Below are 14,717 nucleotides of genomic sequence, written 5' to 3'. Positions count from 1 at the left end.
ATGGTAAATTGAAATCTCCACCTAAGACTATAACATGCTGAGAAAATTTATGTGAAATGTATTCCAAATTTTCTCTCAGTTGTTCTGCCACTAATGCTGCCGAGTCGGGAGGTCGGTAAAAGGAGCCAATTATTAACCTAGCTCAGTTGTTGAGTGTAACCTCCACCCATAATAATTCACAGGAACTATCCACTTCTACTTCACTACAGGATAAACTACTACTAACAGCGACGAACACGCCACCACCGGTTGCATGCAATCTATCCTTTCTAAACACCGTCTGTACCTTTGTAAAAATTTCGGCAGAATTTATCTCTGGCTTAAGCCAGCTTTCTGTACCTATAACGATTTCAGCTTCGGTGCTTTCTATCAGCGCTTGAAGTTCTGGTACTTTACCAACGCAGCTTCGACAGTTGACAATTACAATACCGATTGCTGCTTGGTCCCCGCATGTCCTGACTTTGCTCCGCACCCGTTGAGGCTGTTGCCCTTTCTGTACTTGCCCAAGGCCATCTAACCTAAAAAACCGCCCAGCCCACGCCACACAACCCCTGCTACCCGTGTAACCGCTTGTTGCGTGTAGTGGACTCCTGACCTATCCAGCGGAACCCGAAACACCACCACCCTATGGCGCAAGTCGAGGAATCTGCAGCCCACACGGTCGCAGAACCGTCTCAGCCTCTGATTCAGACTCTCCACTCGGCTCTGTACCAGAGGTCCGCAGTCAGTCCTGTCGACGATGCTGCAGATGGTGAGCTCTGCTTTCATCCCGCTAGCGAGACTGGCAGTCTTCACCAAATCAGATAGCCGCCGGAAGCCAGAGAGGATTTCCTCGGATCCATACCGACACACATCATTGGTGCCGACATGAGCGACCACCTGCAGATGGGTGCACCCTGTACCCTTCATGGCATCCGGAAGGACCCTTTCCACATCTGGAATGACTCCCCCCGGTATGCACACGGAGTGCACATTGGTTTTCTTCCCCTCTCTTGCTGCCATTTCCCTAAGGGGCCCCATTACGCGCCTGACGTTGGAGCTCCCAACTACCAGTAAGCCCACCCTCTGCGACCGCCCGGATCTTGCAGACTGAGGGGCAACCTCTGGAACAGGACAAGCAGCCATGTCAGGCCGAAGATCAGTATCAGCCTGAGACAGCCTGAAACCGGTTCGTCAGACAAACTGGAGAGGCCTTCCGTTCAGCCCTCCGGAATGTCTTTCGCCCCCTGCCACACCCCCTGCCCACCCCTATTAGTCTGCAAACGTCGTAATTACTACTGCAATGTTATTCAGCACACCGTCCTCAGTCACCAACAGAAATATTTGCACTCATACCCGTTACACCTGTATATTACAACAATGAACTATAGCACCATATAAGGTGATACATAGAACTTACATTGTTTGCTTCGGAATAGATTTTTATTCTCCAGCTGAGTGTATGCTGAGCTGAAATTTCTTGGTAGATTAAAATTGTCTGTCCGACCGGAATATGAACTCGGAATCTTGCATGCAGGTGTGTTGGTCGCGCGAGGCATGCAAGAGACCTTGAATGAACTCTGGAAAGCAGAACAGAGGCACTGGTGGATATCAAGTTTGTGAGGGAGTTTTGTGAGTGGTGCCTGTATAGCTCAGTGTAACTCACTCTTGTTGACAAATATAAAATCAAACTGACCCCTTCAGCTACGAGTGAAGTAAGTAATGTCGAATCGAATAAAGCAAATAAGTGCAAGAAAAACTGTGTAACATCTCGAGAACTGCCATAAATATGATTAAGTCAATCAAATTTTGGGTCTAGATTGGAAATTATTCCTTGAAGCTAAACACAATGCCTTGGCCTGGATTCTCGGTCATTTATACGCAGGAATTTATTCAATTTTTGTCATTGCAGCACTGGAGTTGTTGCAAATCTCATCCAGGATCCAGGTATTGACCACCATCGCACGATTATGTGCTTTGCCTCTTGAGACAGTTTAAGAACTGAAAATGGTGGTCAACAGTTTGCATTCAAACTACAAACATAATTATACGGCTCCTTGCCTCCAATGAACGTAACTGTCCATGTTAGTACCCAACTTCAAGTTAACGGATTAAAACTGATGGAAAAAGACGGCTGGAATTATCTTATAAAATTACAAGGAAACAGATTTAAAATGCAGACTGTTTTGAGACTACGTGTCAGAATGCAACGGACAAAAGTGTTGTATGGTGTTACACTGGACTTCTTTTTTAAGACGGCGAAGAAAGTATTCTGCGTTGTAGTTCAAGTCCTAATTTTCGATGTCTACAGTTTATTTAAGATAAATTTGGACATATCACTTTCATTTACGTCAACTCTGAACAAATCATTCATATCGTTAATATAAGTATGACGCCTTCACTTCATTGAAAGACACATGAAATTCTCGTTTTAGGTAATGAACACACATCAAAAAAAGTTTTGCATCACCTCGGATCCAAGAGTTCCGGAATCTGTACAGAAAATTGGGATAGAGATCGACATGAACATCATTTCCCCCCTTTTTATTGCTCACGAAAACCACACATAGCATGCTGTACCACTGTACAGCGGGAGCTTCAGAGGTGGTGGTCCAGATTGCTGTGCACAAGGGTACCTCTAATACCCAGTAGAACGTCCTTTTGCATGGATGGATGCCTGTATTTGTCGTGGCATACTATTCACAAGTTCATCGAGGCACTGTTGGTCCAGATTGTCCCACTCTTCAACGGCGATTCGGCGATGGGTCACCTCGTCCATCAACAGCCCATTTCAGTCTCAGGCATGTTCGATAGGGTTCATGTGTGGAGAAGCGGCTGGCCACTCTAGTCGAGCGATGCCGTTATCCTGAGGGAAGTCATTCACAAAATGTGCACGATGGGTGTGCGAATTGTCGTCCATGAAGACGAATGCCTCGCCAATATGCTGCCGATATGGTTGCACTATCGGTGGGGGGACGGCATTCACGTATCGTACAGCCGTTACGGCAACTTCCATGACCACCAGCGGCGTACGTCGGCCCAACATAATGCCACCCCAAAACAGCAGGGAACCTCCAACTTGTTGCACTCACTGCACAATGTGTCTAAGGCGTTCAGCCTAACCGGGTTGCCCCAAAAGACGTCTCCGACGATTGTCTGGTTTACAGCATATGCGACTCTCATCGGTGAAGAGAACGTGATGCCAATCCTGAGCGGTCCGTTCGGCATGCTGTTGAGCCCATCTGTAACGCGCTGCATGGTGTCGTGGTTGCAAAGATGGACCTAGACATGACCGTCAGGAGTGGCGTTGCGCATCATGCAGTCTAATGCGCACAGTTTGAGTTGTAACATGATACCCTGTGGATGCACGAAAATCATTATTCAACATGGTGGCGTTGGTGTCTGGGTTCCTCCTCGCCCTGATCCGTAGGTAGCAGTCATCCACTGCGGTAGTAGCCCTTCGGCGGCCTCAGCGACGCATGTCATCGACAGTTATTGTCTCTCTGTATATCCTCCATGTCCGAACAACATCGCTTTCGTTCACTCCGAGACGCCTGGACACTTCCGTTGCTGAGAGCCCTTCCTGGAACGAAGTAACAATGCGGACGCTATCGAACTGCGTTATTGACCGTCTAGGCATGTTTGAACTACAGACAACACGAGCCATGTACCTCCTTCCTGGTGGAATGACTGGAACTGATCGGCTGTCGGAACCTCTCCGCTGCTCATGCATGGTTGTTTATGTTTTTGGGCGGGTTTAGTGACATCTCTGAACAGCCAAAGGGCCTGTGTCTGTGACCCAATATCTACAGTCAACGTCTGTCTTCAGGAGTTGTGGGAACTGGAGTGATGCAAAAGTTTTTTTGGTGTGTGTATATTCTGCGGTAATTTTAGGAAAAAAATTAGTTTGGTGAGCAGAGCATTGTCTCTGAAAGCCAAACGTTCCAGGTTAAAATCCCAGTTCGACGCACACTTTTAATCAGACAGTAAGTTTTTATTTTTATTTTACGTGGGTACTAACATGGTCGGTAACGTTAATTTGAACGAAAGCAGCCTCAGAAGCGCGCAGTTGAAAACTGAAGAAATGTCTGAGGTTTTTGGAAAGCAACCTACAGACTTCTAAAATCAGGAACTGGCGACGACTGTAAGTGGAAACTAGAAATTATGTGCACAACAGTGATTTGTAAAAGTTATAGTGAGAACATAGGACGAGTGGAAAAAATTGACATGCTGAAAGCAGTTGATGGAAGTAAGTGAAAATGGGACACTTCTGTAAACGTTTTCATCGTCGACAACGAAGCAGGAGGCCAGATAACGAACTTCGAGTCTGTCCCAGGTAGGACACTTTCGCCTCCACCACGCTGTAGGAAGAAACTGTATAAACAGGGAATACGACGTAAGACCTACTGTATGATATTCCAGCTGTGTGGTTTCACAAAGCATCGCATGTGCCACAAAAGTATGTATCTTGTAGAAACACGTTTACTGCACTATATACTATGTGGGAATTTACATTGTGTGAGGCATGACTTCTGACGTATCCATATGAACTTCACATGACAAACATAGATAGTGAAATACAAAATGAACTGGTGCGCATTTCAAAGCTAAACCTTTATCCTTAGGGTTCACAAGTTTCATGTGGCTTTTCAGTAAAGAGCACGTGAAAACGCCACACGACAGGAAGTTTTTACTGATAAATAGATATCAAGAACATCCGAAAAGCACTCAGTCTTCAGGCCACAAGTGGCCCATCGGGACCATCCGACCGCCGTGTCATCCTCAGTAAGGATGCAGATAGGAGGGGCGTGTGGTCAGCACACCATGGTGGTTTTCTTTGACCGGAGCCCCTACTATTCGGTCGAGTAACTCCTCAATTGGCATCATGAGGCTGAATGCACCCCGAAAAATGGCAACGGCGCATGGCGGCACGGATGGTCACCCATCAAAGTGCCGGCCACATCCTAGAGCGCTTAACTTGGGTGATCTGACGGGTACCAGTGTACCCACTGCGGTAAGGCCGTTGCCATAAGAACATGTGAACATTAATGTAAACCAAATTATTGTGGTGTTTCATACGAAACTCCATTTCACTGCTGCTCTGTTAAGAATTTTCTTTGCATTACTTCTGTTGGGCTATTACAAATTTCAACTTCGTGCGACGGCCCCGCAGCGAATGAGCATTGCATAACATCGGCCTGTCCAACCACACAAGAGAAGGCACGGCGCCTCCCTGCCATTTAAATCACTTATTATCGTTCCGCCGTTCTATACTTCCTCTTACGAGTATAATGGCGTGTTGCAGACTACTGCTTTTGTGTGTTTCACTTTTTAAAAACAATAGTATATATCGATTCCATGAAATACTATTATCACAGAATAGTTATTTAGGGCTTTCCTTGCTAAGAAACTGTGCAGGTAATTGCAAACTTATTCTTAACATTTTTGAATGGCGTTAACTTAAATACTATTTTAGAAGTTGAGTACAAATAACTACGCAGCATTCGACAAACAAATGAATAATTGGAGCAGTGGTACCTAACCTTTGTGAGATCATTATGCCCGTGTGCCACTAGAGATTAGGTAGTTCCCTCCCGCCCCCTCCCCCCCTTTCCCTCCCCGACAGTCTTCAACGTTAGCGTCTAACAATTTTTGTAATGAAAAAGAATTTCATTTGCACACTTTTACTTTTCAAATGACAAAAGGCAAATGATACTTAGTTTTTATAGGTGTTTTATTAAACCAAGAACCAATGCACAAATAGCAGAATTGGTATCGCTTATTTCTAACAACCTTTTCTTAATAGAATGACACACATCTCCTTCTCATAAAAGGAAGCTAAGCACGTAGACTGTGGAAGACACTTGTTACGAAACACACTTACTCTGCATCACCTCTCTCCCTAATGACACTTGCTTGACCCACGTCCTGCACCTCCATTTAAAACCAACCAAGTCCGAATGAATGAACTACATAATTACTGTTTGTAAAGGACATTCACTAAGTTCGTACAGAGAACACGAGGAAAATCCGGTCGTACGTAAAATCACTAAGCGGATCGAAGGCTGCTATCCAGTCACACGTCGACCAGTATGGGGTGTCAATAGGAGACAGCAAAATGTAAACTGAAGTTTTAAATTTCACGATTAAGAAATAATTCATGCTAACATACGTCGTTTGACTGTCGTAGACTGCTTCATAGAGGACATAGAAATTGGCATACGTGGCATAGGGAAGCAACTGAAGCAGTTGAAATAAGTCAGCAGGTCCAGATAGAGTCCCAGTTAGGTCCCACAGTGAGTACTCTGTGCCATTGGCCCCTTACTGAGCTAGCATTCGTCGCGAATCTCTCGCCCACTGAAAAGTCGCAAGCGAATGGAAAAAAGCGCAGCTGACCCCTATATACAAGAAAGGTAAAAGACTGACCTGCATAATTACAGACCAGTATCCTTAACACTGATTTGCTGCAAATTCTTGAACACATTTTGAGTTCGAATATACGAGGCCTATTGAGAAAGTAGGGAACGTTTCCGTCTGACGCCTCTAGGAGCGCGCCGATCGCGTATATTTTGGTACGAGCGTGCTCGGCAGCTCAATCGGCATTCATCCGTGACAGCGGGAACGTCTCTGAGCGTCCGGTTTTTTCGATATTCGAATTTGAAATGTGCGCTGCAATCGAAAATCCCGCCAGTTGTGAGGTGCGGTCTGTGATACGGTTATTGATGGCAGAAACCTAAAACTTATGGAAATCTATCGTGAACTGTGCGAAGTGTATGGAAACAACGCCATGAGTCAATGTTCCGTCCGGAAATGGTGCATTCGGTTTAAAAATGGCCTAAACAACGTTCATGATGAAGAGAAGACTGGAGGCCCGAGCATTGTGACTGACGATCTTGTCACTAAAGTTGATGAAACATTTCGTGAAAACCGTCGCTTCACAATAATGGAGCTTTCGCTTTCTTTTCCACAAGTTTCACGGACTTTGTTGTTTGAAACTGTCACTCAAAAGCTACCGCAAATTTTGTGCACTATCGGTGCCCAAAATGCTTACAGAGGACCAAAAAGAACAGCGAATGGGGGCAATATTGACGTTTCTGGAGGCCTATCACAAACATGGTGATTCATTACTGGGTCGAATCGTAACTGGTGACAAGACTTGGGTGACACACGTCAATTGCGAGACAAAATTACAATCCATGGAGTAATGGCACACAAGATCCCCCCAACAGAGCTCACCATCTGCAGCATCGTCGAAAGGACTGACTGCGGACCTTTGGTACAGAGCCGAGTGGAGGGTCTGAATCAGAGGCTGAGACGGTTCTGCGACCGTGTGGGCTGCAGATTCCTCGACTTGCGCCATAGGGTGGTGGGGTTTCGGGTTCCGCTGGATAGGTCAGGAGTCCACTACACGCAACAAGCGGCTACACGGGTAGCAGGGGTTGTGTGGCGTGGGCTGGGCGGTTTTTTAGGTTAGATGGCCTTGGGCAAGTACAGAAAGGGCAACAGCCTCAACGGGTGCGGGGCAAAGTCAGGACATGCGGGGACCAAGCAGCAATCGGTATTGTAATTGTCAACTGTCGAAGCTGCGTTGCTAAAGTACCGGAACTTCAAGCGCTGATAGAAAGCACCGAAGCTGAAATCGTTATAGGTACAGAAAGCTGTCTTAAGCCAGAGATAAATTCTGCCGAAATTTTTACAAAGGTACAGACGGTGTTTAGAAAGGATAGATTGCATGCAACCGGTGGTGGAGTGTTCATCGCTGTTAGTAGTAGTTTATCCTGTAGTGAAGTAGAAGTGGATAGTTCCTGTGAATTATTATGGGTGGAGGTTACACTAAACAACCGAACTAGGTTAATAATTGGCTCCTTTTACCGACCTCCCGACTCAGCAGCATTAGTGGCAGAACAACTGAGAGAAAATTTGGAATACATTTCACATAAATTTTCTCAGCATGTTATAGTCTTAGGTGGAGATTTCAATTTACCAGATATAGACTGGGACACTCAGATGTTTAGGACGGGTGGTAGGGACAGAGCATCGAGTGACATTATACTGAGTGCACTATCCGAAAATTACCTCGAGCAATTAAACAGAGAACCGACTCGTGGAGATAACATATTGGACCTACTGATAACAAACAGACCCGAACTTTTCGAATCTGTATGTACAGAACAGGTAATCAGTGATCATAAGGCCGTTGCAGCATCCCTGAATATGGAAGTTAATAGGAATATAAAAAAAGGGAGGAAGGTTTATCTGTTTAGCAAGAGTAATAGAAGGCAGATTTCAGACTACCTAACAGATCAAAACGAAAATTTCTGTTCCGACACTGACAATGTTGAGTGTTTATGGAAAAAGTTCAAGGCAATCGTAAAATGCGTTTTAGACAGGTACGTGCCGAGTAAAACTGTGAGGGACGGGAAAAACCCACCGTGGTACAACAACAAAGTTAGGAAATTACTGCGAAAGCAAAGAGAGCTCCACTCCAAGTTTAAACGCAGCCAAAACCTCTCAGACAAACAGAAGCTAAACGATGTCAAAGTTAGCGTAAGGAGGGCTATGCGTGAAGCGTTCATTGAATTCGAAAGTAAAATTCTATGTACCGACTTGACAGAAAATCCTAGGAAGTTCTGGTCTTACGTTAAATCAGTAAGTGGCTCGAAACAGCATATCCAGACACTACGGGATGATGATGGCATTGAAACAGAGGATGACACGCGTAAAGCTGAAATACTAAACACCTTTTTCCAAAGCTGTTTCACAGAGGAAGACCGCACTGCAGTTCCTTCTCTAAATCCTCGCACAAACGAAAAAATGGCTGACATCGAAATAAGTGTCCAAGGAATAGAAAAGCAACTGGAATCACTCAATAGAGGAAAGTCCACTTAATCTGACGGGATACCAATTCGATTCTACACAGAGTACGCGAAAGAACTTGCCCCCCTTCCAACAGCCGTGTACCTCAAGTCTCTAGAGGAACGGAGGGTTCCAAATGATTGGAAAAGAGCACAGGTAGTCCCAGTCTTCAAGAAGGGTCGTCGAGCAGATGCGCAAAACTATAGACCTATATCTCTTACGTCGATCTCTTGTAGAATTTTAGAACATGTTTTTTGCTCGCGTATCATGTCATTTCTGGAAACCCAGAATCTACTATGTAGGAATCAACATGGATTCCGGAAACAGCGATCGTGTGAGACCCAACTCGCCTTATTTGTTCATGAGACCCAGAAAATATTAGATACAGGCTCCCAGGTAGATGCTATTTTTCTTGACTTCCGGAAGGCGTTCGATACAGTTCCGCACTGTCGCCTGATAAACAAAGTAAGAGCCTACGGAATATCAGACCAGCTGTGTGGCTGGATTGAAGAGTTTTTAGCAAACAGAACACAGCATGTTGTTATCAATGGAGAGACGTCTACAGACGTTAAAGTAACCTCTGGCGTGCCACAGGGGAGTGTTATGGGACCATTGCTTTTCACAATATATATAAATGACTTAGTAGATAGTGTCGGAAGTTCCATGCGGCTTTTCGCGGATGATGCTGTAGTATACAGAGAAGTTGCTGCATTAGAAAATTGTAGCGAAATACAGGAAGATCTGCAGCGGATAGGCACTTGGTGCAGGGAGTGGCAACTGACCCTTAACATAGACAAATGTAATGTATTGCGAATACATAGAAAGAAGGATCCTTTATTGTATGATTATATGATAGCGGAACAAACACTGGTAGCAGTTACTTCTGTAAAATATCTGGGAGTATGCGTACGGAACGATTTGAAGTGGAATGATCATATAAAAATAATTGTTGGTAAGGCGGGTACCAGGTTGAGATTCATTGGGAGAGTGCTTAGAAAATGTAGTCCATCAACAAAGGAGGTGGCTTACAAAACACTCGTTCGACCTATACTTGAGTATTGCTCATCAGTGTGGGATCCGTACCAGGTCGGGTTGACGGAGGAGATAGAGAAGATCCAAAGAAGAGCGGCGCGTTTCGTCACTGGGTTATTTGGTAACCGTGATAGCGTTACGGAGATGTTTAATAAACTCAAGTGGCAGACTCTGCAAGAGAGGCGCTCTGCATCGCGGTGTAGCTTGCTCGCCAGGTTTCGAGAGGGTGCGTTTCTGGATGAGGTATCGAATATATTGCTTCCCCCTACTTATACTTCCCGAGGAGATCACGAATGTAAAATTAGAGAGATTAGAGCGCGCACGGAGGCTTTCAGACAGTCGTTCTTCCCGCGAACCATACGCGACTGGAACAGGAAAGGGAGGTAATGACAGTGGCACGTAAAGTGCCCTCCGCCACACACCGTTGGGTGGCTTGCGGAGTATCAATGTAGATGTAGATGTAGATGAACAACCACAAAAATGTTTTCAAACCTTGTCAGCAAGGAAGTTGATGGCGACAGTGTTTTGGGATAGGAAAGCTCTGCTTCTTATTGATTTTCTCGAACGTGGAGCAACCATAAATTCTTCCCTTTACTGTCAAACTGTGCACAGTGTTAGAAGAGCAGTTCAAAACAAACGCCGAGGAAAGCTGACGTCCAAAATTTTGTTTTTGCCTGAGAATGCCTCACCTCACACGGCAAACCGCGCTAAAGAACTCCTTAATTAATTCAAATGGGAAATTTTCTCTCATCCGCCCGACAGCCTCGATCTTGCACCAAGCGACTTCCACTTGTTTCCAGGCGGCTGTTACTCAATGACTGAAGTCTCAGGCGACAGAATTTTACTACGAAGGCCTTTCAGAGCTTGTCCACCGCTATGATAAGTGCCCCAATGTTTTTGGTGACTATGTGGAAAAGTAGTATGTCAGTCGCTCTTTCAGATGCATATAATAAAATGTATTTCTTGTGCTTAGTTTCTTTTTAATGCCAAAACGTTCCTTACTTTCTGAATAGCCCTCGTAATAAGTTTCGTTGAGACAGAAAAGCTTCCGTCCACAAGCCATGGATGCAGGGCTACAGTCAGATTCCATATTTCTAGATTTCTGGAAAACTTATGACACAGTGCCATACTGCAGCTTGTTGGCTAAGGTCTGAGCATACAGTTTAGGTTCCCATGTGAGCGGCTCGGGTGTTTCTTATTCAACAGAACCCAGTAGGTAGTCCTCAACAGCAAGTGTTCATCACAGGCAAAGGTATCGCTAGAAGTGTCCTAGAGAGGTGTGATGGGACCGCTTCTATTCTCTATATAAACAAATGACCTGCCCGACAGGATGAGAAGCAATTTACTGCTGATTACTGATGACGCTGTCGTGTATGGGAAGGTGTCATCGTTGAGTGACTGTAGGACAAAATTTCCAGTTTGTGTGATGAATGGCAACTAGCTCTAAATGCAGAAAAACGTAAGTTAATGCGGATGAGTAGAAAAAAACAGTCCTCTAACGTTAGAATACAGCATTAATATGGTGTAACTTGACAAAGTCACTTCGATTAAATGTCTAGGTGAAGCGATATGGAGTGTTTGCACAGGAGAATTTTGGAAAAGTGTAGCTCGTCCATAAGTGTTTACGGTGTATAGAACGCTAATGCGATCGATTCTTGAGAACTGTTTCAAGATTTTGAGATCCCCATCAGATCGGGCCAAAGGAAGACTTGCTTCGATTTCAGGGCAGGCTGCTAGATTTGTTACCGGTAGGTTCGATCACCACGCATGTATTACTGAGATGCTTCATGAACTCAAATGGGAATCCCTGGAGGGAAAAGGATTCTCATTTCGTAAGGTATTATTGCGCAAATTTAGAGAACTGGCATTCGAGGCAGATCATTCTACTGCCGCCAACGTACATTTCCCGTAAGGACCATGAAGATAAGATGCGAGAAATTAGGACTCGTACGGACACTTGTAGGCAATCGTTTTTTCCTCGCTCTATTTGCGAGCGGAAGAGGAGAGGTTCAAATGGTTCTAAACACTATGGGACGTAACATCTGAGGTGATCAGTCCCCTAGGCTTAGAACTACTTAAACTCAACTAACCTAAGGACAACACACACACCCTGCGACCGTAGCAGCAGCACGGTTCCCAACTGAAGCTCCTAGAACCGCTCGGCCACAGCGGCCGGCTAGAGAAGAGGAAATGACTGCTAGTGGTACAACATAATCTCCGCCTTACACCGTACGATGGTTTACGGAGTATGTATGTAGATGTAGAAAATGATTTTCATACATTCGTTTCACGAGCTGTAGCCTCTATCAAATTGTGACAGATGTTATGTTACAATTTGAAATAAATGTGATATGCGTATCTTACGCAGTCACTATTACAGTACCATGAAATAACGATAATAGTAAAAATATTTCAAAAATAAATTTATTATTTGACTGTAACGCAATCGAATCAGGGATCCCTCAGACGGGAATTAGGCTCAGGTTGAAAACCACTGAATTAGAGGTACTTCGAAGACGCAGCATCGTAGGAGACAAGCTAGTGATCCGGGCGGAGTGGCTGCAACTTGATCCGCATGACGCTATTCTGAGCAACGTCACCGTGATCGATGGGCCTGCGGGTGGGGATCTCCTGCAACACTCTGGCAGATTCCCAAGCGTCAAGTTCCTTAAACATACACACTGTACACTCCAGTTACTTTATGGTGATGTGGTAATATGGCAACTAGGCGTTCCAGAAGTGACGCAGGCAGGTACTGCTGTGTCGCCATGGGTATCTGGGCCCCGTGCCGCCTGATGGGACTGAAGTCTTGTGATCAACAAAAACATCCGGTCACTAATTCCAATAATGGCTGACCATTTATTTTAGTCCAAGTACTCATTCTGAGCCTATTCCAGCCTTGTTGGTTCTGTTACATTTGGTTACTCTTCTGCTGTAACATTTAAATTATCTTTCCTGGTTATGGAGACCAAGTACGATCTTTCTACGTAGGGTTTCAATCGGCGCCCCTTGCCTAGTATAATATGAGCGTGACTTCTTCTCGGCAGAGAAGTGTGTCGTGGGATTTTTCTTGCGAACAATTAGGGAGCGAACGAATAGACTACTTCATCACAGACTACTTCGTCAATGAACTGGAATGCTTTTATTTGAATCTCTCAAAGCCGCTCAACGTAAAAAAAGAATTACAGTGCACACTTTACATAAATAGTGTCAACTATGCTGCCGCTTTCGTTTTGTGATGTACACTGATCAGCTAGAGCATTATGACAACTTACCTAATAGCCGGTATGTCCTCATATGGCACACATAACATCGGCGACGCGTCGCGGCATGGAAGCAATGAGGCCTTAGTAAGTACCTGGAGAGAGTTGACACCACATCTACACAGGTGAATCAATTTAATTCCGTGAGTGGGGCGATGAGCCCTGACGCCAGGTTCAGTTATATCCTATATGCATTCCATCGGGTTAAAATATGGCGAATTGGGGTGCTACAACATCAACTGGAGCTCGCCACTGTGATCCTCGAACCAATCCATCACACCCCTGCCCCTGTGACATGGCGCATTATCTCGTTGAAAAATGCCACTGCCGTCGGGAAACATGATCGTCACGATGGGGTGTACGTTGTCTGCAACCAGTGTACGATACTCACTGACCATCATGGATCCTTGGAAGAGCTCCACGGGACCCACGGATGCTCACGAGAATGTTCTCCAGAGCCACCGACAGCTTGTCGCCGTACCACAGTAATGGCGTCATGGATATGTTTGAAGGCTTTCACGACCGGATGACATATCTTCTGGTAAACCTTGCGGGATGTAAGGTCGTGGTCCATGAAACTCTTCAGCTCCTAGTCGGCAGGACTCACCGGAGGAGAAACACCCCTCTGAAGATGTCCAGCGAAGCACTGGACGAAACGTTAGGAGCTGAAGAGTTTCATGGACCACGACCTTACATCCCGCAAGGTTTACCAGAAGATATGGATATGTTTCCCTGGAAGACGACGGATTCACGCCCTCCCATCGGCATGATGAAGAAGGTATAGGGATTCATCAGACCGTGCAACGCTTTGCCACTGCGCCAGCGTTCATGCCGATGGTCACGTGCCCGTTTCATTCGTAGCTGCCGATGTCGCAGTGTTAACACTGGCAAATGCACGGGTCGCTGGCTGCGGAGGCCCATCGTTGGGAGTGTTCGGCGCACTGTGTGTTCAGACGCACTTGCACTCTGCCCAGCATTGAAGTCTCACGTTAGTTGCGCCACAGTTCGACGCCTGTCCTGTTGTATCAGTCTGCCCAGCCTACGACGTCCAACATCAGTAATGAGCGGTGGCCGCCGAACCCCACGACACCTGGATGTGGTTTCACCTTGGTTTCGTCACGTGTCGATGACACTCGCCACAGCCCTTCTTGAACACCCGACAAGTCCTGCAGTTTCCGAAATGCTCGTCCCGAGCTTCCGGGCCATCACAACCTGCCCTCGGTCAAATTCAGATAGATCGCTCTGCTTCCATATGCTACACACGGACAGCACGCTCACCGACACTGCATACACCGTGTGTGTGTCTGACTGGCAGTCACTTCTCGCCATAACATGCCTACCGCCTGGCCAGGTTTATATCGATAGTAGATTGGTGGTCACAATGCTCAGGCTGTCAGTGTGTGTCTCACAAATCCTGGTTAACATTACAGCCGAGACTGGCAAGTAATAAACGAAATCTCTAGTTTCGTCCCAATACTTCACACCTGACCAGAGCACTTAGGTCTGTGGTGAGTGCGATATGCAGTCGCACAGGTGTGCCGGGATGTTACATCGTCAGTGAACAATTTTGTGTTGTGCAGTACGTTA

This window comes from Schistocerca piceifrons, chromosome 1 (genome assembly GCF_021461385.2).
Source record: "Schistocerca piceifrons isolate TAMUIC-IGC-003096 chromosome 1, iqSchPice1.1, whole genome shotgun sequence".
NCBI classification, from domain to species: Eukaryota; Metazoa; Arthropoda; class Insecta; order Orthoptera; family Acrididae; genus Schistocerca; species Schistocerca piceifrons.
The sequence above is the reverse complement of the archived record's forward strand: the minus strand, read 5'-3'. Positions refer to the sequence as shown.